Source organism: Chamaea fasciata, unplaced genomic scaffold (genome assembly GCF_029207755.1).
Source record: "Chamaea fasciata isolate MVZ Bird 193981 ecotype frontalis unplaced genomic scaffold, bChaFas1.0.hap1 SCAF_6, whole genome shotgun sequence".
NCBI lineage: Eukaryota > Metazoa > Chordata > Aves > Passeriformes > Sylviidae > Chamaea > Chamaea fasciata.
The window spans coordinates 46929875-46952814 of NW_027094091.1; the positions used below are offsets into that span (position 1 = coordinate 46929875).

The following is a 22940-nucleotide window of genomic DNA, read 5'->3' on the forward strand; positions in this document are numbered from 1 at the left end:
AGTGCTTTTCCAGGGGCTCTTGGATGCAGGCTTGTGCCTTAAACAAAATTTTCAGTGCCTATTGCTCTTCAAACCTACACAACTACCGGGTGGCCTTTTAGGCAGATGCTGGAGTACATCGCCCATCACTTAGCCTGGTGGAGAGATTGCCTTCCAGGACGGGCAGTCTGCACCAGCGCCACAGATGATGAAGGAAAGGATCTCTCTTTTCTTCATTTTTAATGTAGGGATTTGAGTGGGAGCTGAATCCTGTCAAGTGTTTCCTGTCCTGCACACACCCTTGTCAAAGAGCCCTTTGGAGAATACAGAAAGAGGATTAATGCTAATAGCTATCTGCCTGTCATTTGAAAATCTCAAGCAGCACTTGCTGGATTTTCCTCATGAATCTCTAACACACGATACTGCAAGGACACCTGAAAGGAAACTTCACAGGGAGCACTCTCACACCAAGCAATAAGGTGGACAAATGGCCCTGCAGGGTATGGGTGTGGATCATAGCCTATGCACCAGATGTGCAGAAGTCTTTTGGAGCAGGAAGAAGGCCTGCATTTGAAGTCGTTTTGCCACCAAAGTAAGTTTATCCAACTCATTCCATTCAGACATGTGCTATAATTCATCGACTGTGTGTTTTCAACACAGTCCTCCTGGGACTGCATTCATGTAGCATTGTTGGTAACATTGCTACCCAGACAGTCCTCCTTATCCAGCACCAGCACTTAGACTAGCAGCACTGTACCAGATAGTAAATTTTTTGGATCAGGCTTCATTGGTCAGACCCTAAGGAATGATTCAATCTTAATCCCACAGGAATCCCCACCAGGAGAGATTCTTGTGTTTTACTTAAATAAATAAATTTTTAAAATAATCAGATCATAGCTTTTGTTGCATATAATGCTTGTACTAAGGAAGCAGAAGAAAATACAAGACAGAAATTGATATGATGACCGAGAGCTCACAGATCCAAAACATAGCCCCACATGCTTCTACAAAGCAAGCTAGCACTAGACCATCTAGGCCAAATAAACATCTTTTTTTAACTACAAAAGTAACATTTGTATTATACTAACAGCAAAGAGTTCCCCTTCATTTCATTTGGGATTTATTTAGGGGTTTTGAGAAGGGTTTTTCATAATGTTGTCTGGAGATTTTTGTTGTTTATGGCTTGGGTTTTTTTCAGCCTACAAAACATATGACTGTTTTTCTTTTTCCCTTTTTAAGTGCTCTTTAAAATCAAGAGAAAGGCATGCAAGATATTCTGCTTAACATTCTTTAGGATGTATATTTTAAAACAGAGAAGTCACCAGCCACTGAGGTTCAGTGCTATTCCTACAGAATCAAAAATTTCCATGGCTTTTGCAGGCCATGCTTTGTTTACCAGCATGAACTTTAACAAAGAAACATGAAAAGTTCTACAAAATTTTCATCTCCACAAATCTCAGCGCCAGCCAGACTAGGTGCCAGAAAGGAGCACGTGGATGTATTTCTAGGACACAGCTGAAAGCAAACATTGCCTAAAGTAATCAGTCGGGTATGAAGAGACAAAAGTGTTGGAGCCTTAACCATGAAAAAACCAGAACGATCCAGCTGTGTCTCTGTAAAAACAAATAAAATGGCAGAGAGTGGAGAAACTGCCTGTGCTTATAGCTGTGAAGACCAGTGCTCCCCACCAGCCCCAGGCCAGTCGGCTTTTACTCTTTAATGGCATCATGCCCTCTAATTAAGGTCTCCAAATACAATCCCTTTGAACAAATGTTTACATTTGTCTTGCTAATTCCCATTACTTAGTAATCAGAGGCCCCTGCAGTTACCTCAACACAGAGAAGATGAACCAAAGACATTGTGTTGGGGGGTTTGACATTTAAATGCCTGATTTACACAAATGTGAACACTTGCAGGTGTAAGAAATGAGTGAGCAAAGCTGACAATGCACTTTTAAACTACACAAAAAAAATATGAAAACGTGACTAGTAGGATTATAAACTTAGGTACAACATGGTATTCTCACAACATTGAGTGCTTTTTGAAATATGTCTTGCTCAAATTTTTCTTTAAAATAATGAGTAACACAGAAGAGAAGGAAAGTTGCCTTTTCATTATGACAGTCATTTGCTGTCTGTGCTGCTTTCCTTTGAGCAAGTCATTACACCTCATTTGGGCTATCTTTAATCAAATAAATGGGTCCATGTCACCAGAGTGCTGTAAACAAGCAGGCCCCTCAACAGATGTCAGCCAATCAAATCTGGGTTTAGGGGACTACAGAAGCACCTGAGCAGCTGAAACAGAGGCAAGAGAGTCAAGCAGATGACAACCAGTGAAAGAGCTTCTTGTTCTGAATTACTTCTTTCTCTTGAGTGAGCACATAAAGCTGTGCCTCTAACAAAGAGAGCAGAGAGCTACAGACAAACACAGAGGTGCGTAGGAATTGGTAACTCTGGTTTGTTGAATAGTTCATTTGTGAGTTCTTGTGATGCTGAGAAACATCATAAAACAATTCTTGTTTTGCCTACTTTGGAAAAAGAAAACCAAAGTCTAAAACAAATTATAAAAGCAGAGGGAAAAGACAAAAGAAGGTAAAGGGGATGGAAAATGTGTCATGTCATCTCAGGCAAGAGTTGAGGGTATGGCAATGCAGTGGAGACATGAAATGACTTGGTCAGAAGGCTGTATCACAGCAGATGTGGTAAGGATGGTTCAGCTAAGAGCTAACACACCAAAAGCATGTGGGGTGCTACTGCCAGCTGCCCTTCTTCTGTCCAGGGCAGCCAATGTGAGCATCACACCACCCCACCCCACAGTCATCAACAAGGTGAAAGGCCCTCAGCTTCCCACTCAGCTAGGAGAACAAGGGTCCCAGCTCTTCTCAACAGCAGCCATACATTTATTTCCAGTCCACTAGGTAGGGCCAAGCCACAATACTTTCTTCAAAATCATTATGCCCACTTATAACTCAGCTTGTAATGGGTATTTGCATTTTTCCCTCCTCCTATCTTATACATCACATACCTGCCTAGAGCAAGATTTTTATGGACAAATATAAAATTCAGATAATGAAGGTTTATTGTAAAAATGCTGACACACTGTTACAAACACAGGACAATCTGGCGCCACCAAAATTGAGCAGACATTTAAATGGGCAGTAGCTCATTCAGAAGGGTGGTCATTTGGGTGCACAACACCTAAGCCTTTTCTCAAAACCTCTTTCTCCAGCCACTTTCACAAATTAAGAGCAACAACTGCTTTTTGTAGTAGCAAAAATAAAATACTACAACTCTCAACACTCTGCTCACGTGCTCTGTGCCAGGAGCCACGTGTTCACCATTGCTAGGAGCAGCCCAACAAAATGGCTATCACTCCTTGAATCACAAAATTTAAGGAGTCCATCCTCTAACTGAAACTTATGTTATGACTGTGGGAAGCTACACCGCCCTCTTCTCTGCTCTTATTCCAAGGGTCTTGCTCATATCTGTTCAGGGCAATATTTCTCAATTCTGCTGCTTTCAGCAGTACCCACACCAGCACAGCTGTGCCAGCTGTGACACGCTAGCAGTAATACCAAACTACTCCAGATCCAAACACATGGAGATCAAGGTGGGCTGCTACAGGTCTGCCAAGAAATCCAACTTTTATGAGCACAGCAGAGGCCCCAGCTCCTGGGATAGCAGGTAGCCAAGCAGTTTGCAGCCCAGTGCTGGCAATGTGGGGAGCATGTGTTACTCTGATGCACTTGCTGTACTGGCTGAAAGTACCCATTAAAGCCTCTGCTCTCATTTACCAGGTCCAGGTGCCAGCTCTTCCATCCAAGTCAGACCACACCTAGCCAGTGAACAGTCTGAGAGTCTTTTTTAAACAAAACCTATGGTAGCTTTTTGAGGAAGCAGCTTCTAAAGTACTAAACCAACTATTAACAGCTGTACAGACTGATTGTTTGCTGGAAGATCCAAGAGACCTTGCTCTGCATAAATCCCCTTATTTTTATTACTGAAGTGAAAAGCAAAGGCGAGGAAAAATAAATCTACTTGTCTGAAACAATGTCTTGCTTGACTTACGTTTTCTTAAGCCTTTTGATACAAAATGACAATGTTTTAAAATGGTCTTAGAAGAAAACATCCTTTTACAAATACTTTTTTAAACAGCCAAAAAATAAATTCCTATAGTATTAATTGGTATCACTGAATATCCATTTTAATGCACACTGTGAAGTACACCCAGTCCTGCAGAGCTGATTTGTTCACTATCTGCCTATGTGCTCATCTCCTGCAGACACTACCATAGGCAAGCTCAGTTTGCTCAGACATTGATATTCAGTCTTTTTCCAGATAGGTGTTCCAGGGGTTCAAAGAGCCAGCCATCCCTCTGTATAGAGATGCTGGGCTTTTTTTTTTTCTTAAATGCTACTCTTCTGCATTTTCTTTCTTGTTCTTGAGGAGCTCTGCCTCTTTCTCCTTTTGGCATTGCCCCTTATTGCATCTTTTCTATCACCTATCTCTCTCCATCCCTCTGTATTGAATTAAACAATCTCATTATGCAGTAAACAGCCCAATAACCCAAGGCATCATATGGCATTCATAATTTTTTATTGTGCAGCTCTAAATCTGTGACTGCCTTTGTTGAAATACCCCAAACTTTGCAAAAGTCTGAACTGTGTGATAAAGACAGGACCTCAACAGTAGTAGAAAACCATCCCATTGGAGCTGAATAGTCAGGCAATGGGAAAAGTCAAACTGTGGGGGCAGGCAGGAAAAAGGATGTCCAGCTTTACTGGGTCTACTCTAGACATGTAAATCAAGTCATACTCTGCACATGCTCCAAGTTTGTTCACACCACCCAGAAAGTGGCCATAAAGCACAACCAGCTCTTGGTGAGTAGGTCTGAGCTCATCAGGACACCTGAGCACAGCTGCTGCAGAGACTAGTGGGACAGCAGCAAAACACAGCCTGCACACCAGGATTACTGTGATCACGGAGGGAAATCCTTACTTTCCTCTCTTCACTCACCAGTAATGAAGGAGGAATATTCTCTACACACCCATAAGAATTATGCAAAACATTTTGTTACTGATCAGTAGATGAAAAAATCCTCTCTTTAATGCGGCCATTGAGTCTGACAGCTAATTTAGTTGTAAACATGCAGAAAGTGGCAAAAAGAACAAGCAAGAGAAGCAAGGTACCATCAGTTCCTGTGTTATGCTTGGTGGTGCTACACAGGTTACACTGGGAGCCATATTAGCATATGACCTACATTTTAAAATTAATTTTGTTCTCAAGTTAGGTGTTCAGGATTTTTTCCTCCTGCAGGCAATTGGTGTTATTGTATGTGTATTAAAATATCAGCTCCACCATGTGTTTCCCCTCCCCTCCAGTGTTTGCAAAGGAGGTTTTAAGTAGCAGGGGGAGGGTCTTCTCATAATCAAGGTCCAAGCATTGCTGACTCTCCTGTTTTGCACACTGAACACTCATGTCAGCAAAGCAGCAGTAACAACGGATGAGTGTTCACATGGGACCACTCAAGGCTCCAAGGACAAAGAATAATCTGTGGTGGAAATAGAGGAGGAGGAAGAAACTAAATGAGAAGGCAGAACCAGTTAAGGTTTGCAAGGTTAAAAAAAATAATAATAACCATAAAAAAATCAAAAGGAGTAAAGATGAGAGTTGGAGGAGGGTAAGAAAAAAGGTTTCAGCAAGTCTTTAAAAGAGGTGAAGTGCAAATTTTGAGAGTAAGTTGATATGAATAGCTAAAATTATTACCATAATAGATGTCTTTTTGAAATGCTTTAATGAGAAAAACTTTGCATAAGTGGGAAGTAGTATTTGTTTTCTGTTTAGTTATTTTACAGGCAAGGCTACATATGGAACTGTTAAAAGCTAGGATGACATTTATTTTCATAAATAAATGGTTTGGGGGATTATGACATGGAGACAATTAGACAACCTCTGAGAAGTACTTTAAAAGACCCCTTTGGGAAGTATGAAAATATCAGGAGGAAAACACAGATACTTGTTCTTCTATGTTTCAAAGTTAGTGTGATTATAACAATTGTCACTCAGCAGAGCACTTAAAATTGACTTTAATTTCAGACACTGAGAAAACAATGACAGGAATTAATACCAGTGACCAGTCCTCAGAGACACCATACTCTCAGAATCAGTACTTCATGGGGTAGTGGAAGAGCTAATAAAAACTGAAATAGAGTCCTTCCACAACAAATTTTTCCCTGAAGAAGAAACCCCTTCTTTTTCTATCTGGGAAACTTTGCTCCATCTGTTTCATGGTGCCTTGTGGTATTTGCATTACCTGTAACCAGCTCTAGAAAGTTCCAGCTCCTCATGTTAGAGAATTACTACCTCAGGTGTTAAATAGATGTTAAACTTTTGTGCCTCACCCATATGACATGCTTGTCACTAAACTGGAGACACATGGATTTAACAGATGGATCACCCAATGGATAAGAAATTGGCTGTATGACAGTTGTGATCAATGGCTCAAGGTCCAAGTGGAGAGCAGTGACTAGTGGCATTCCACAGGGGTCAGTTTCTTGCAATGATTTTTATTTTGCATTTGGAAATTTACACTACATTTTTTCTCTCCATGGAGGAAATAAACAATGATATTAATGCTGCATTAGCATAAATACTGAATTTAGTGGCAAATCTATATTCAAAGGGGATACCTTGTTGATACACACTGGCCATCATATTTGTGGGGTCTATAGCAGGATATGATGTTACCAGAGGTGTACTACCCACCTAGAGGTATTCCCTGGGTCCCACCTCAATCATTCCCTAGGCAGAGACAGTAAGGGGTGTCAGGCAACCTATCACAGAAGAACAAGTTTCATTATATGGCACCACACGTGCTCCTCATTTGAGCACTGCTGTCATCTTCTTCAAAGAACAGGAGCAGATCCCCTCAATCATGTGACAGGAAGGGATTTGCACAGTCCTAAAGTTGGGGCAACAGGGAATAGATAAGCATGACCAAGGGACCACCCAGCCGGGAACTTCAGCAAGTCATACCCACCACCCCCAGGCACCAGGATGATTTTTCCACTCTACACAATATTCTCTAAGATGGAATGCCTTCTTGATCTACATGGTAGAATTATTTATCTGCTTCATTCTTCTCTTGCCTTTTTTCCCTCCCAATAAAGCTTGAATAATCTCTATACCTTTTGTGGGAACTATGGGTCTTCTTTAATTTTCTTTTCTCAGTTTCATAACTCCAAGATAAAATTTAGCAAGAAACTCTTTCTGTAATACCCTCAGGATAAAAAGAAGAAAAGTGAGATTTAAAAGTAAATGAAAGATGACAGCTAAATCTTTAAAATCATAGAGACACTAATCCCTGTTAACTACAGCATCTCCAAATCACGTAAGTTCAATGAGAGCATACAATTTGTCCTTCTAGGTAGAGAGATGTATTTTGAAAAGCTCCAGTGTGAGCCAGTAGTATTGCACGTAGAGGAAATAATTAAAACCACTGTAATCACTGCCCAGAAATACTTACAATTTAATTAAAGGCAAGGATTCTTTGTCAGTGTCTAACTACAGCTCTCTCTGGATGTGATTTTCTGAAGCACTGAAATTTCAGAGGGAATAAAGTAATTTTGGTTGTCTTCTTTGCCAGGCTTCCAATTCATGAGAAACACTGACTATATACAAGTATATCTTGTTCTCAGATGGTTTTTTAGGTCATTAAATCCAATCCCTTGTTCCAGAAGTCAAACACATAATTCAACATTTTTTTACAGAGATGTACTGAAAACAGTGCCAGCTACAGAGGTGCCCTTCAGCAAGCAACAGAGGTGGTGTCTGCAGCCAGGTGGTGATGCTGGGTCACGCTTGGTCAGCTCTGTAAGCACCTAGTGCTGCAGAAGCGAGAAGGTGAAGCTTGACTCTGAAAATGCTCCCTGAAAGGTTTAAAACAAATGCCTTTCCCTGCTTTCAAATGTCATGCTTGGCAATGCAAACCAAAGCAACATTTCTGCACTCACCCATTATCACAGCTGTTCTTGTCAAAAGATGATCATTATCATTGTATATGGGAAGCCAAATGAGCATTAAACAAATTCAAGCTTAGGGCTCTCTTTTTTGCAAGATAACATCAGATATTAGCCACCATTTCTTGCCTCATCACATGCTGATCTACTCAGTAATCAGGATTTTAATTACAGAAATCTGTCTCTGGGTATTTTCTTGCATAACTACTAAAGGGCACGAGCCTTTTACTGAACTTGACAAGAGCAGAGATGTTACAGACAAAATCCAAATCAGTGTAAGGTTTTCAAATTCTCCAAAGCTCATGTGTGCTGAGATGCACGGTTTTATTGAGGTGTTTAAAAATACGGGTTTGTGGCTTTCTTTTTACTCTGACCCTGGATGGATTTTTTGGTAATTGAAGACATATGCATATATCTGCACACATAGACACTTGCCAGCATTATATGAAAGAAGATGTTTATGTTGGCAGTTTGCAACGTGCTGGCTCTCACCTTTGAAAACTTGTTGCAGGGAAAGCCAGTGAAGGATCTGACCTGTGACCTTCAACTCCTCACAGAACAACTTCAAGCAGTTCAGAAGTCTGCTTACATCTGATACTCTCCAATTTGATGGCTTAATAACCTCTGTCTGGTGAGAACTTCAGCCTGAACCAGGCAACCCCTTGGGTTAAGGCTTTCTCATAGGTTTCAGCATTCTCCCATTCACACTTCAAGTCCCAAACAGAATCAAAAAAAGCCTGACAATATAAAGATTGGAAACACAGATAAACTCAGTTCTGTTGCAGTCAGAAGCAGAGGCAGTGGTTTAATCCTTGTTCAAGCATAAGGATGTTGCAAATCCCTCTACAGTATCCAAGTACCTTTCTCTCCAAGGTATTGGTTTTTACAGTGATCCATGGGCATCAACTACTTAGCTTTCAGCAGGGTACCCAAAATCAGAACTTGGCTTTGGGTTCTGAGGGATGAAATTCTTTACCTGATATTTTGACATCCTGTGTGAGGATGGCTGACTACGTGGAAACATTACTGCCATGTAACTGCTTCAGCACCAATTAAAGCTATGCTGTCAAAATGTTTGCTTCAATTTTCTGTTCCATTAGTAGGTGCCATACTAAGTCATTTCCTTTCACATTAAGTAACCCATTAATTGACATTAATTTTTGCACAGGTTTAAGTTGCACTGGAAAAAAATTAAATAATATTTGCTAACACTGGAGCCAAAATAGTTTCAGTCCTTGAGATGCATGAGGCTCACTAGCATACCACATGAGCAGCTGACAGCACCCTCATCTAGGAAAAGCTTGGAAGAGAGCTAGACTGTGAATGACCCAGTCAAGAAAACATGATGAGAGACAAATACCAAACCCCTCCCACTGCAGAAAAGTCAGTTCAGTTTAACATCATTAATCAGCTTTTACTACCAAATACAATATACAGATTAAGTCAAGATCTTCAACAAGATGATTAAAAGATAGATACAAAGGAGAAAGCAGACAGTGGTGATTAATAGACATACATACCCATAGAAGCAATAGAGGAACACTTTTTGTGATATAGCATAGTGCATTCGGAAGGCAGAATGTTGTAACACAGGGAAAACAGAAGTTCCCTAGCTAACTACTCTTTGTAATTTGCAATCTTTTACACTTTTCTAGCCTCCATTATTTCTCTCCTCAGTGCCAGCTCCCATCTCTTTCAGTAGTTTCACAAACAGGAGTTTCTCGGGTCTTAATACATTTAGGAAGGTTATTCCAGATGCTGAATCATTCCAAAGCTAAAAAAATAATTTGCAAGAGATAGGCTTCTAGTGTAGACTCTAAGTCTCTCCTTAGAGGAGTCTGTCTCTGCATTCACTACAAGTGAGATTAAGCTTCTAGCCAACACAATTCCAGTGCCTGAAGCCAGATGATGCAAAGCCTCCCTGCTCCAGCACCACTGCTGTTCTCTTTAGTGCATGCCGCGTGCAGCACTCCACACGCCAGCTTGGAAGGTCACAACGAAGACTCTCAGTTCACATCCAAAGACATGACTTAGAGCAACGCTGAGCACTTGCCAGCTTACATCTCTGAAGGCAAGGCAGAGGGACTGTTGGAGACAAAGTCTTTCACAGCAACACCGTGCTGATGCAACTGCATCTTGCAAAACCAAATGAATGACATCCCCACTTCCGTACAGAGAGCTAAGCAGCAAGCAAGAAGAGAACACAGCTCCCATCACAGCCAACTCCTCTGCAGCAGAGAAGAACTCCGAGAAAATGTTGTCAGCCTTGGCTTGCTTTTAATTTTTAAAATATACAGCTTGCCCTAGTTTATACATGCTGCAGCATTAGACAATTAGACATGCTGAAGTATCATTATTCGCCTGACTCACAACTGAACAGCCTCTGTCTTTCCTCCCCTTCCCTCCCCTGATTGTGGACCCTTACCCTCATTTTTGCAACTCTCAAAGAATAGCAGCCCCACAATGACAATTATTTCACTGTTTGCTCAATAGCTGTATTTTCTACATCAATAATGACATTATTTCTCAACAATCTTATTTGAAAATGTTTGCCTAGCACATTTCTTTCAGTCAGGCTGCTTCTGTGTTCCCTCTTTGTAAGGAAAGGAGTTACTTGAAGTTAAGACTGCCAAATTTAACCTCACAAGCTAAATATATCAGCGAATTATGATGTTTCTTGAAAATTACTAACCTTTTGAAGAAAGTGTCAAAAAGCAGGAGAAAAGGGGGTTGAAGAAAAATCAACAGCTGCAAATACTTCATAAAGCAATCCTACTATAAGGTTTACAGCTTTTTCCCAAGGCATAGAAACAATGCTTCCCCTGTGACTTTGAGTAAAATTAATATAACGGAAGGATCACAAACCACCAGATACTTGTAAAATGTCTAACTCTTGATGAACTTTGCCAGAAAGGCTGGACTTGTAAAACTGCACAATATCGAGCAAAACACTGAAACGTAGTGCATGCAGAATACTTGAGAAAGGACAATGGAAAACCTTTTTCTTTGAATTATATGCTACTTTAAGGCAATGTGAGTATCCCATACTCATGCCAATGAATCAGGTCATGTGATCATGTGTTCTTATTTATTTACAATATCGGATAATGTTGGACAGACTTTTAAAATTGCTTTGCTGCAACTACTTTTTGTCTAAACCTGCGCTGCATTAGTTACCATTAATACTGCTCTGTAGCACCAAATGGCAAGAAAAATAGCCACTTATTTTGAAAAATGCCTAAAAATGACGGTACTTTAACATCCATCATCTTGCTCCTTGAAGCCCTAAGGAGTTCTTAGCCTGCTTTGGGAGGCTTAGAACAGCTATCACTAATAGCAGATATAACCTATTTTTAGATCTACCTGCTCATGACATATAGCTTCCTAAAACTAGTTTCAGTTTATCCTTAATTTTTTTTCTTTTTTTGAACATGAGGCATTTGTAGTAGAGGGGCAGGCTGGAGAAAGAAGAAATCACTCAGGCTATAATTTCTTAGCTAGATTCTTAGGTTCTTTTTCTTAACATTTACAGTTAAGTTTTGGAGACTTTATTAATGCAATTGCAAAAGCAAAGCAAGTGAAAAGAAACCTAAGTGTAATTTATCACATGAAGTTTATTATGTCAAACACTGGAACCCATGGAGCATTAAAACAGAGAAATGACTTTACCTGCAAATTTAGTATCTTGTTCTATACCTTAATGTTAACTGGCAACTAGTTAATGGGCAACCCTTGTCCTAGGATGAGCATAATCATTGTACAACTTTTCTGACATGCCCTATGCATTAAGGCTCTAGCACTTCTGAGGATCAGTATTCTTGAAGCTGGACACACGTGTTTCCAAGGTGCCCAGACAGAAAGACTGAGGAGTAGTTCAGCACATCCAGCCCAGACATCTTCAAGTTCCGCTCAGAGCCCCTGCAATTACTCCAGAACTGGATTAAACTGTGAATTTATCTGGAAAGTTCAGAGCTTTCCTGTCTCAAGGGAGACTAAATAGCTCATGGTCACTGTATAGCTCAAGAAGCAGTATCTTCTCAGGCAAAAGCTGGTGAGTTTGCTGCAGCTGAGCTTAGCATTTCAGAGCCTCCTTATTTCTTTATTCCACCCACCCAGACAAGGCACAGTAGTACTTGGAGTTGAAATCTGCAAGGATTTCTTCTTCAGTTTGAAGAATTATGTTGCTTTGAAGATCTACGATATTTTTACTCACATTTGTTCAGTAGAATAATCACATTTGAGCACAGGTATGGTCACAAGGGACCTATTTTTCTCCAAAGATTCCATAAAATTTTCAGACCATGGGTTAAAATGACCAGCCTCAGAAAACTGCAGCAGTTAGTTAAAAAACAGTCAGGTGCATCACCATTCCAATTACCCACAAAGCATCAGGAGTTACATGGCAATCTCTCGTGTCATTCCCACTTCACAGAAGCTCAGCACAGTGCAGCCACTTGCAGATTCTGAAGGGTGGGGAGCCCAGCAGGCTGCCCTTGCCTCTGTGCTCTTACCTCTCCTGTGTGGACTTCCTGCAGCACAAGGGAACGGGATGTTCATCATTAGTCAGCCACCATCTGTAGCCAAAACATCAGATGGCAATGAAAAAGGAGAGGGGAGTTACTCTTCCAACCCTATTTTTTGAACAAGTTGGAGGTAATATTCAAGGCATAAGATGAAAGAAAAGATGAGCATGGCAGAATGAAATTTCTATCGACAGATTTAGGTGGTCAAATGTTGTTGAAGTTCACAGATGGACAGATTCAGGGATTCTCTACACCCTATTCTTGAACACTCCTTGAAAGTCAAATATTAGAAAAGCTACATTTGACTGCAACAGAGGTCATTGTTTGAGGTAAAATATACTGTAATATAAGACACAACCCAGAATAAAAATATGCAGACAAGAAGGGGATATTATGCAGAAGAGAGAAATAGCCCATTAAACTGCAACACTGTTTCAAAGTCCCATATCACTGAGGATCATGATTTAAAAAAAAAAAAAAAATTGCTCTGAGTCAACTAGTGCAGATTTTTCCATAAGGATCTCAGTTGCCAGTTCATGAAACTGTTAAGCTGCCATTTGGCGGTTAGTAAGATTTTAACTTAGAAACTATTTTACAAGAAATACTGGTTCAAAAGACCAAGACAGAACCTAGGGAACAGAAAATCTGATTTTGTGTATTTCACCCTCAGACTTTTTAGAGGATGCAATATGATGTGACGGCAATATGACTCAATGCTTCATGTGAACATGCACCAGTATAAATAGAATTCTTCAGCCCCAAAATAAGCCTGCAGGCAGATAAACAAGTATTCAGCAGCTTGATCCCCAAGTTCTTCCAAAACTACGCTCAAGGAATTTAACATGATTTGTATGGGTTGAGATTTTTTCCAATCTCAATCTCTACCTGTTGGATGATAGGCCAGCCTTTTTTCCAGGTTCACAGACCCCTGGAAGAGAGCAGCCTTGATGGCCTGTTTACCTGACACTACAACCTACTTCTCAGAAATGGACTGGCCCTAATTAGTAAAATTAAATATAAAAAAATAAAAATAAATATATAATATATAAAATTAAATATAAAAAAATAGGAAGAATTATGTCAGCTCCTGGTTTACACTGGACTGGTCTACAGAGAAGAGTGCACTAACAGAGACAAGAGAACTTTGAGTACCTTATTCATTCTTTTACACCTTTCCTATCCTTAAGTGTTATTTTTAGACCAATTTTAGGTCTCCCAGATTGTCTCCTGTACTTCTGGGATTTAATCCATCTAATTTAGAGCTAATCTCTAGCATGTCTGTCCCACACAGCAGTGTAAGCAAACCTGGAGTCAATAGGACTTCTCCATGTTCTTGGGCAGCTAGAAGCAACTTTGGATGCTTTTAGGAATCCTTCTATGAAAGTCATCCCACAAACACAGGGTAAGAGTACGACTCTCAGTTGTGCCATTTTGCTCATATTCCATTTTTGTTTCATATTCTTCAATTGATATTATAGGTTTACCAAGCATAAAAGGAATAGTTATTAGATTTCCAGTGTGTTAGAATTCCTTGTATGTGCAAAAGTACCCATTAACAAAACAGAACTAACACCTAGCAGAGACTATACATAGCATCTAAAAATATATCACTTCTGAATTGCAATGGAGATTGATAAAGATAGAGCTTTATACAGTATTTAGTCATGGATAAATAATGCAATTAATCATGTGCATGTGAATTTGCAGGAGAGAGAAAGAATATTATCCCTTCATGTTCTGTAACATTGGCAGCCTTAGGTTAAATATAATTTCAAAGTGTTTCCTAGTAGAATCTAGTATTCCACTCTTTTGAGGAAAGTGGTTGGATCCCACTTAAAAGACCAATAATCCTGCAAAGAGGAAGATCACATTGCCACAAGCAACTAAGAAACACTCAAACAATCAATTATTAGAAAACATTTACCAACAGGCCTGGAATGCTCTAAAATAATTTAACATTATTTTATAGTGGTTGCAGGATACGTTGCTGTTTAAATCACACACTAAGCATGAGAGAACAGCTCCCAGCAAGAAGAGTCTCCTGGGAGAAGCTCCAAAGCCCTTACCACAATAAGACATTTCAGAATATGTCCCTTACACTTGACATTAGCCTGGGACCGGGATTACAGGAATAGCTGATTTTTCAGGTTGACAACAAAACAGGGAGGACAGGGGAGGGTCTTGACTGCAACCCCTCCGAAACTTCAATTTTTCTTACAACAGTGAAAGCAAGCCACTGGGCACAAAACATTTTCAGTATGAAACGTTTCATTTGTGGGTGCTTGGAGGAGAATCAAGTGAAGAAAAGGTCCAGATGCACAGAACTGCAGAAGGCCACTGCATGTCCCACTTAAAAGTGGATAGAGCACTCAGCCTGTCTCAGACCCTTCTCTGCCTGAGGATGAATGAATAAATACTCATCATGTGCACAGGACTGTGCTGGCTTAGGGGCCCTTATTGCTACCCTGGCACTACAGGAGATGGACATCTGGAAGGTGGTGCTGGTGGTTACTGCACAGTCTGATATAAATCAGGAACAAGTTCATAGAGGCAGAGACCAGCTCTGATCTTCCTCCAATATTTGTAGCTCGCAGCTTTCCCCAAGTGACAAACTTCACACATAAAATACTTAGATAGCAGAAGTAATCAGTGGAATCTGGTATTTTCCCTCAGACAGGAGTCAGGAGAGTTTCCCCAGAGCCAGAAACTCTCAATTCTACATCAACATCTTCAAGTCACTACATTCTCTTTGCATCAGGAGGGAGGACTGAGGGGTGCCCTTGCTTAACTCCTTGCCTCCTCCTGCCCACATCTAGCAGGGTGCTGGAAGGCAGCAGCAGTATGTTGGCATTTCCACAGCACCATCTCCTACACCAAACAAGATGAAAAAAATCAACCCTTTGCAATCCTCCTCTTGGCACTTACCCCCACCACCCCAACCACCACTTCCTCCTGCCATAACCTGTCTACCCAAAAAATCCATTATAAGCTGGATAACAAACTTAACCTAGGATACCAAAACCTTCTAACCAGGAGGAAATATGAGCTTTCCTCTACATTTCCTCCAGTCTGCTTTTTTGGCTCCCTTCTCTGAAAGGACAATGAATTTGGAGGCCAACAGAGTGCAGGGGGCCTGCAGGCCTCCCCTGAAGAAGGCGATGCCCACACTTTAACAAGTGAATGGGCTGGAGATGCCTGCTTGTGTCATCACCCCAGCCTCCTGAGGCCTTCTGCTTCTCTTCTCATGGGAGAGGAATCAGACTCCCCTTTCTACTTGGGAGACCAAACCTTAAGGACAGAGTGTTGTGCTGTATTATTGAACATACAGCCTTCCAACTGTATCACTCACCACAGTAACTCCTTTCTGCTTTGACATTCCAAAAAGGCTTCTGTGACCTTCCCTCAGCACAATTTACACCCCAGGACTCCGAAACTTCCAGATAGCATTGATGACCCCTAATGAAAACAAGCCCTTCCCTTTCCTGGCTGTGGGGCAGGCACTGTGACTCAGCACAAGCTACTGCGTCAATAAACACGGTGGGCCAGGTCCACCTCGACACAGACAGCCCTTTGGCACCCTTCTGGTGATGAGAGAGACCACTGATGGGATCTCAAGTGCTCCTTATACCTGATTAATGGTGTTTTTGTGGTGCCAGGGACACAAAGTAGCCTCAGAATAAATTAAATCAGGCTGAGCAAGGACAGAAATGCTACCATGGTATTTCTGTGGGAACTTTCCCAAAAGTCATCTCCCACTGAAACTCTACTCTAGGTTGATGCTCATTCTGCTGGTCACATGTGGCTCCCAGATCTTTTCAGCTCATCAGCCTCTGAACATATGTGATGGCGTCTCTGTGTGGTGGAAAAAAAAATAAAGGAAAAAAGAAAAAAGGTGACTCGGCTTCCAACTCCACAAAGGATATGAGCAAGCTGTGTATGCTTCTGCAGCCCATGTCAGTCAGTAAAATTAGATCCTTACATCGCTCTCCCTTGAAGAGAAGTAACTAGCTACACATCAGGCTGTACGGGTCTCTGTTAGAGGCACGAGTGCAGCTGGGAAGAAGAATGCTGGCTTGGTTCTGACATTGCCTAGGACTTTCTGACAGCTGGTCATCTTGGAGAGCAGCAGTGAAGAGTCTGCAAGGGCTGTTTGGAGATAGAATGGGCTCTTCTCAAATTATTATGGTATAAATACACACACATATATATGGTGCTTTCTTCTAATTCTGGCTCTCTGGTGAGCCTTCTTTACTGAAAAACATAGGAATAAAATACCTGCACATTTGTAATTATTTTAAATTATAGATTTATTTTTGTTTGCTTTTTTTGTTTGTTTGTTTTGTTTGTTTGTTTTTTGTTTTTTTTTTTTTTTTTTTTTTGTTTTTGTTTTTGTTTTTTTTTGTTTTAAGATGAAAGCAAACAGTCCAAGGCTATCCTGAAGAGGATCTAGGCATGTGATGCTTTTGTTAATTCCACCTACAGGGAAAAGGTAAACTGCTTCAAACTTTTTAAAGGATGTTTCATACCATAATAAATGCATTAGGGTCAACGGATTGATCACTTGAAAAGGGTAAAATGGGCTAATTTTCCATAGATTTGGCCAGTACTCTCTCTGGCATCTATGCTGAAGATGGTTACAGAACTGTTACCATTCTTTTGCAAATTCTTAGGCAAACTGTGTCAGAAATACTCGTTATGATTTTTTTACCCTCTTCTCCTGTGTCCCCAGTAAGAGGGAAGTTGACTGAAAATGCAGAGACCAGTGACCACTTCAATGGAATATAATCTGAGGATGCCCCAAAGACTGTCAATCCTGACACTTGCTGACCTCTTCCCCTTTTAAATCAAGTCAAGAGCATTCAAGAAAAAAACACAGTAAAAATCCTCATGAAAGGGTTAAATTTTTCCCTTACAGCTTCTCTAAGCGGAACTTATATTCTTAGTCTGACTTAAGGATATGGAATAGAAAGGCTGCCAACATCTGTTGTGGTCAGAGACAGATAAAAGAGACTAATTCAGAGCTGGAAGAACCCATGTACAGTACTCTGTGTTGCATTACCCTTTCCATAAAAGCATGCAAAGCAGTATTGGATTGCATGAGAGGTGGATGCTCACCTAAACTTCTTCACTGCAGACACCCAGGAGTTCCACATGTTTATAGGTACCCCCATCATCTCACAGAGAGCACAACATGAAACCTTTAACTTCTAACTGGGGAACACCAAGCTGAGAATACTTCAGAAACACTGCATATATAATCACACAGTTACATAATGGGAGTGAACAAAAGAAAGAAGAGAAGATTTATGAGCCTGTCAAGCATTGAAAAAGTTAGCATAGAACAGATTAATGTGCTAAGCAACTCTGGATGTGGATTATCCCAATCTTTATTAAGGTGGTCTGATCAAGAGTATCCACATAGAGACATGAAGAAATACAGTTTAATTCACACTAACTCAGTTGTTAAACACACATAATGTAGACAAGCCCACAACTTACGGAGACCAGCAACTCTTTACAAACAAACAAGCCAACTGTATTATGACAACCTATGATGTGCACACAGTCAAAGCCAGCTCAAAATTTACAGACTGCAAAACTACCGTGTCTGTCTTTACTTTTCGCCAGAACTGATTTTACTATAGTAAGGGAACATCAGTATCTGAAGCGGATTTCAAATAACAGCTACTTTACAAAAGGAAGGGAAATCACAGGCAGGCAACTTGATTCCATTACAAGTGAGGCTGAAGCCCACTGTTTAGTACCTAAATTTTGTTCTGATTCATGCTCTGCTGTCTTTATTCCAAGGAAGCAGCCAGTAAAGCTGGTAGAAACTCTGCCCAAGGGAGGGCAGCCAGCCTACCTCTTGCACCATAAAACAAGATCTATACCTCACCTTTTGTTTGCATCAGTAGGGAAGATTCAGGTATAGAACTAAAATTCCCCAGGACAAAGGGATGCAACCAGCCAAAATCCCAACAGTCGAGATAATCAATATCTCTTCTAGATACCACCAACCATTTAAAATTTCACTTTGCAGTTCTTGATCCTAACAGCCTGCAGAACTTCACTGAACATTTATCCTTTGATACAGAAAACTCAGTTGGAATGGACATACCACAATCCTCCAGCCCAGCTGCCTGATCAGAAGTTAACACACATTAAGAGCATTGTGCAAATACCCCTTATCACTGACAGGCTTGGGACACAAACCACCTCTCTAGAAAGCTAATTATAGTGTCTGGCCACCCTCTCAGCTTCCTAATGTTAGGCCTGAAGCCTCCCAACAGAGCTTTATCAGATTATAAAGCACTGGTTTGCACCCAGCACCGGATCAATAATGAAGAATTCTTAATAAACACCAGTTTCTTCTCATTTACTTTTAATTGCACATGCCTTTCACTAAGCAGGTGTCAATTTAAAGGCTGGTTTTCTAGCTCATCCAGCGCATTGTCAAAGTTTTTATTAAACTTAATATTTTTTTTCTACTCAATAGCACAATTATGTATTAAATACAGAGAATTGTTAAATCATATTTATTGAGGTTTTACCACTGTTGGAGACACATATTCTGCAACATTAAAAGCCTCAAAATATGTTTTAAATTATTTATAAGTATTTGTTTTGTCATATTGTTTGGTTTTGGTTTTTTGCAAATATAAATATGTTTTGAATAACCGATCTTTACTTTAGATGCATGGAAATCAATTATTTAAAACATATTTTGAGGTTTAAACAACTATACTGTGTCTACCTCTTCCACAGTCTCAGCCTGCATGTATTAAAATGAAGATGAATCTGCCACTTAAAGACAACTTGTTACAGCTAAATGAGGTAACTGATACAGCCCTTAGATCCCACTGCCTGTATCCTAGTTAAGTAATAAGCCCAGAAGGCTGATAGCAGCCTTTGTGCAAAATGCGATCCAGTAGGATTTTGCCATCCCAAGCCCGCCAGACTCTAGATCTGTATTTCTGTGACTACCGTGGCAGCTCCTTGCAAAAAAAGCAAGGTCTGAGCAAGAAATAAGAGACTTTAGCACACCACATGACTTCCACAGTCCAAACCAGATTTATCTGGAGCCAATTTACCATGTGTAATATATAGCAGACCCTCACTGGAATTACTTGCACTCTTGTGGTGCTTCAGATGTACATCCAGTATTGAGCTGCCTCTCTGGATGCTAATACACAAGTTTTATCCAAGTACAAAATCCAGCACCCAGAGACACCATGTGGCTCTTTACCTCTCCTTGAGAGAAGCCAAGCCAACAGCTCAGCAGCTGGGTTACACATATCCATGGGCATGCCAGGATGTATCCCTCCTACTTCTGACAGGTATAATACAGGTTATTTTCTTCTTTTTAAGACATGACAGTATTCTTCAATAAATAATGAGGTCAAATAGTTCTAATGAGGTTTTCAGCCTAAGAAATTTGAGGGTTTAATTTTTAACCTGGTCCTTAGAGATGCTGAGCTCTAGATCCACATAATGGAAGAAATGCATGAGGAATAGATAGCTTTCTTATGAATCTGTGAGACCCTGGTAGCCTTTCACAGTGCTTATAAGCATGGAATTCAGAAGGCACTATCTAATAGTCTTTTATACATCTCATGCCCAATATTATAAGTTGCATACCTGAACCACAGCCCGTGAAGCAATAGCAGCCACCCCGGAATATCTGCCATATATGAGGGAGAAGGGCTTTGGAAATCACACACTGAAGGCATGCCCCCACTGCACCCTGCAATGCAGGGCAGATACCCAGCCTTCAGCAGATCACCTCCCAAAGAAGCAGCCCAGACTAGGTAGCAATAAGCTCAGCAGATGACCTCCCCATCAATACTGGAAGAGGCCCAAAATAAGCAGAACTTAGATAATTTTATTGCAATTACAGCATCAGAAGTCATTAACTAAAAAAAAACCTAAAGTAACATTCTTGTTACTTTTTCTTCAGAATGGTAGGAGCAGCTTTTGTTCAACCCTGTGCCAAGCTTTCTAGACATTGATATACAGAAGGTTGATTATATTCCTCTGCAAGCATACCTTACACCCAAAACACCACTGTACCGTCAAAAAACAACCTTTAGCAGTCTCACACCACCCCTGTATCCTTATTATTTTCAACAGGGAAGTAAAACCTAACACCAGATAGGCAGGGAGCAGAGCAGTGAATATAAAGCTGCCATGTCCTAGATCACCACCCTAAATTCTAGAACATCCTTTTGGCTTGACACGAAGGAAGGAGTTCTCTCATGCTGCATGGGCAGTAGTTCCTGAACTGCCAAACGGGACACCACACTTGCAGGACAACACAAGCCTCACCAAAATGGAAACAAGTAGATTTGCATTAGCCAAATATGCAAATGCATTACACCAACAACATGTCAGGTTCTTAGTTATTGATTTTAATGCACCCATTCCCCTCTGGGAGAGGACTAGAGACCTTTCCAGGGTATTTTTTGTTAAAGTAGCAGAAATTGTTACAGCATCAAGTATAGCATCAGTATTTAATGTTCACATATTGCAAACCCTCAGCCACACACAGCATTCTCACCAGCTTTGATATTTATCAGTGATAAGAAAGTTCTTTTAAATCTTCACAGCAGTCAAAACACCCCACCAGAGAAAGCCTGGAGGATACCAAGGAGAAAGGACAAGGCTGGATTCATTATTATTTTAACAGCAGCCCACTCTTTCAAATCAGTTGTTACTTCTGAAGGCTGTTTGAGTGGTGGAACTGTTTCTAGGCTATTAATTTGGTGTAAGTATTTACTCTGAATAATATTTTTGTGATTCAACTGCCAGATCTCTTATCTGTAGCAACTTCCAGTTAATAGGTGTCATTTGCACATTGCTTTACATATATTTAAGGTTTTATGGATTAGCCGTGTGTTTCCCAGCTTTGTAACAGATTTCCAAGCTCCTTGCAAGAACTGATTCAGCAACAGGACACCACAGGCTACAATATCATCAAACATATCTTGGGCAACAGATACATATTTTGACTTTATCCCTCACACTGCATCAGAGGTGTAAAGTGTTAGGAACACCAGCTTTAGGAAAACAGCAGATGGTTTTGCCCCCATAAGGCCACATGTTAAAATATGAGCTAGTAATGGAGAACATGCCTACAGCTTTCCATGGACAGTCACCATTTTACACAACTAAAATAAAGGAACGCCTGTTCATTCTTTAGCCCTTGCATGCATGGATTCTATTGCACTTTTTACTGTCTCCACCTAACACCACCTCTGCTTGGACCCAAGCAGTCATACAAGACAAGAATCGAGCCTCAAAATGTTCACAGTTAAAAACAAAAAATTATTTCAGGGAAAAAAGCCTTGTAAGACAATAACTATTATTCTCCCATTTCATAGATGGGTAGAGAGACCTCCCTGTGCTATATTTAATTTCCACAGCCTGCAAAGCAATACAGCATAGGCCTTATCCAGGCTGGGGAACAACACAAGCAAGAAAACATAGAGCAGACTCAGTTCTTCAAGCAAGCAATTTTTAAAAAGCCCAAAACTTCCAGTTATAACAGAGTTATACCAGTTTAGATATCACTTACCCCCTCCTCCTTTTTCAAAGCCTCAGCTTTCTCCATTGTGCGCCGCGGAGGGCAGAAATCACCCACAGCAGTCCCTATCCACAGCACAGCAGGAGAGAAGGGAACCCACTTCCCCAGCCCTTCAGCCCTTTATAGTTTGTTTTGCCACCTGGTGTGAGACCCAGCTGGGATGAATCCTCCGGAACTGCTCCACCCAGAACACCAGGCTGTGTAATTCATGCAGCCTCATGGCTGTCAGAGCAGAAAAGGAGCCAATCCATTTCCCACTGTAGTAGCAATTCTGTCTGCTAACCAGGGCAGAATTAACTTCTGTAGCAGGCCCAGAAGAAAAGTGTTGTGAGCTCCTTGAAAGGTTCCTGTAGAAATCTTTCCAATATTCTTCAGTTTAAAAAAAAAGGTACTCCCTCTCCTGCATGAATAACACCTTCCCAAAGAAGTCCTGCTTCCAGTCAAAACGACACTGGTACTTACTTTGTTGGCACAGACCTTTCACAAAGGCCACAAAAAGAGTTGAAAGCTGTCAAATGATAGGGAAGCACCAACATCTCCCCATGGAAAAGAAAAAGCTATCAGCAGCAGCCTAAAAACAAAAGGGTTGACTTTTGCTTACAATATGTGACTGTGAGAGCAAACTGGGCCACTCATTTAGAGCTGGATCCTGCTCCCTGACTGCGCAGCTATTTTTAACTTCAGTGTTTTTGTAACAAGTCTGGCTATGAACTTTGCTACAGCTCCTTATACAAAGATAAATCACAGACTTTCAGCAAGACTGCCATGTTTTAGATTAGATGGCAATTTTATCCGAAAGAAAAAGCAAGGAAAAAAGTGGCTTCTTTTACTTGGCAGG

General features: G+C 40.7%; 1 long non-coding RNA gene across 1 annotated transcript in view; it reads right to left on the reverse strand.

The window, feature by feature from the left end:
• Positions 1–22214, reverse strand: part of LOC136291304 (uncharacterized) — a 56418-nt gene extending 34204 nt beyond the window's left edge. The window contains exon 1 of the long non-coding RNA XR_010721487.1: positions 22094–22214. This is a non-coding gene — a long non-coding RNA (uncharacterized lncRNA). The remainder of the gene's footprint in view (positions 1–22093) is intronic.
• Between the last annotated feature and the right edge of the window lie 726 nt (positions 22215–22940).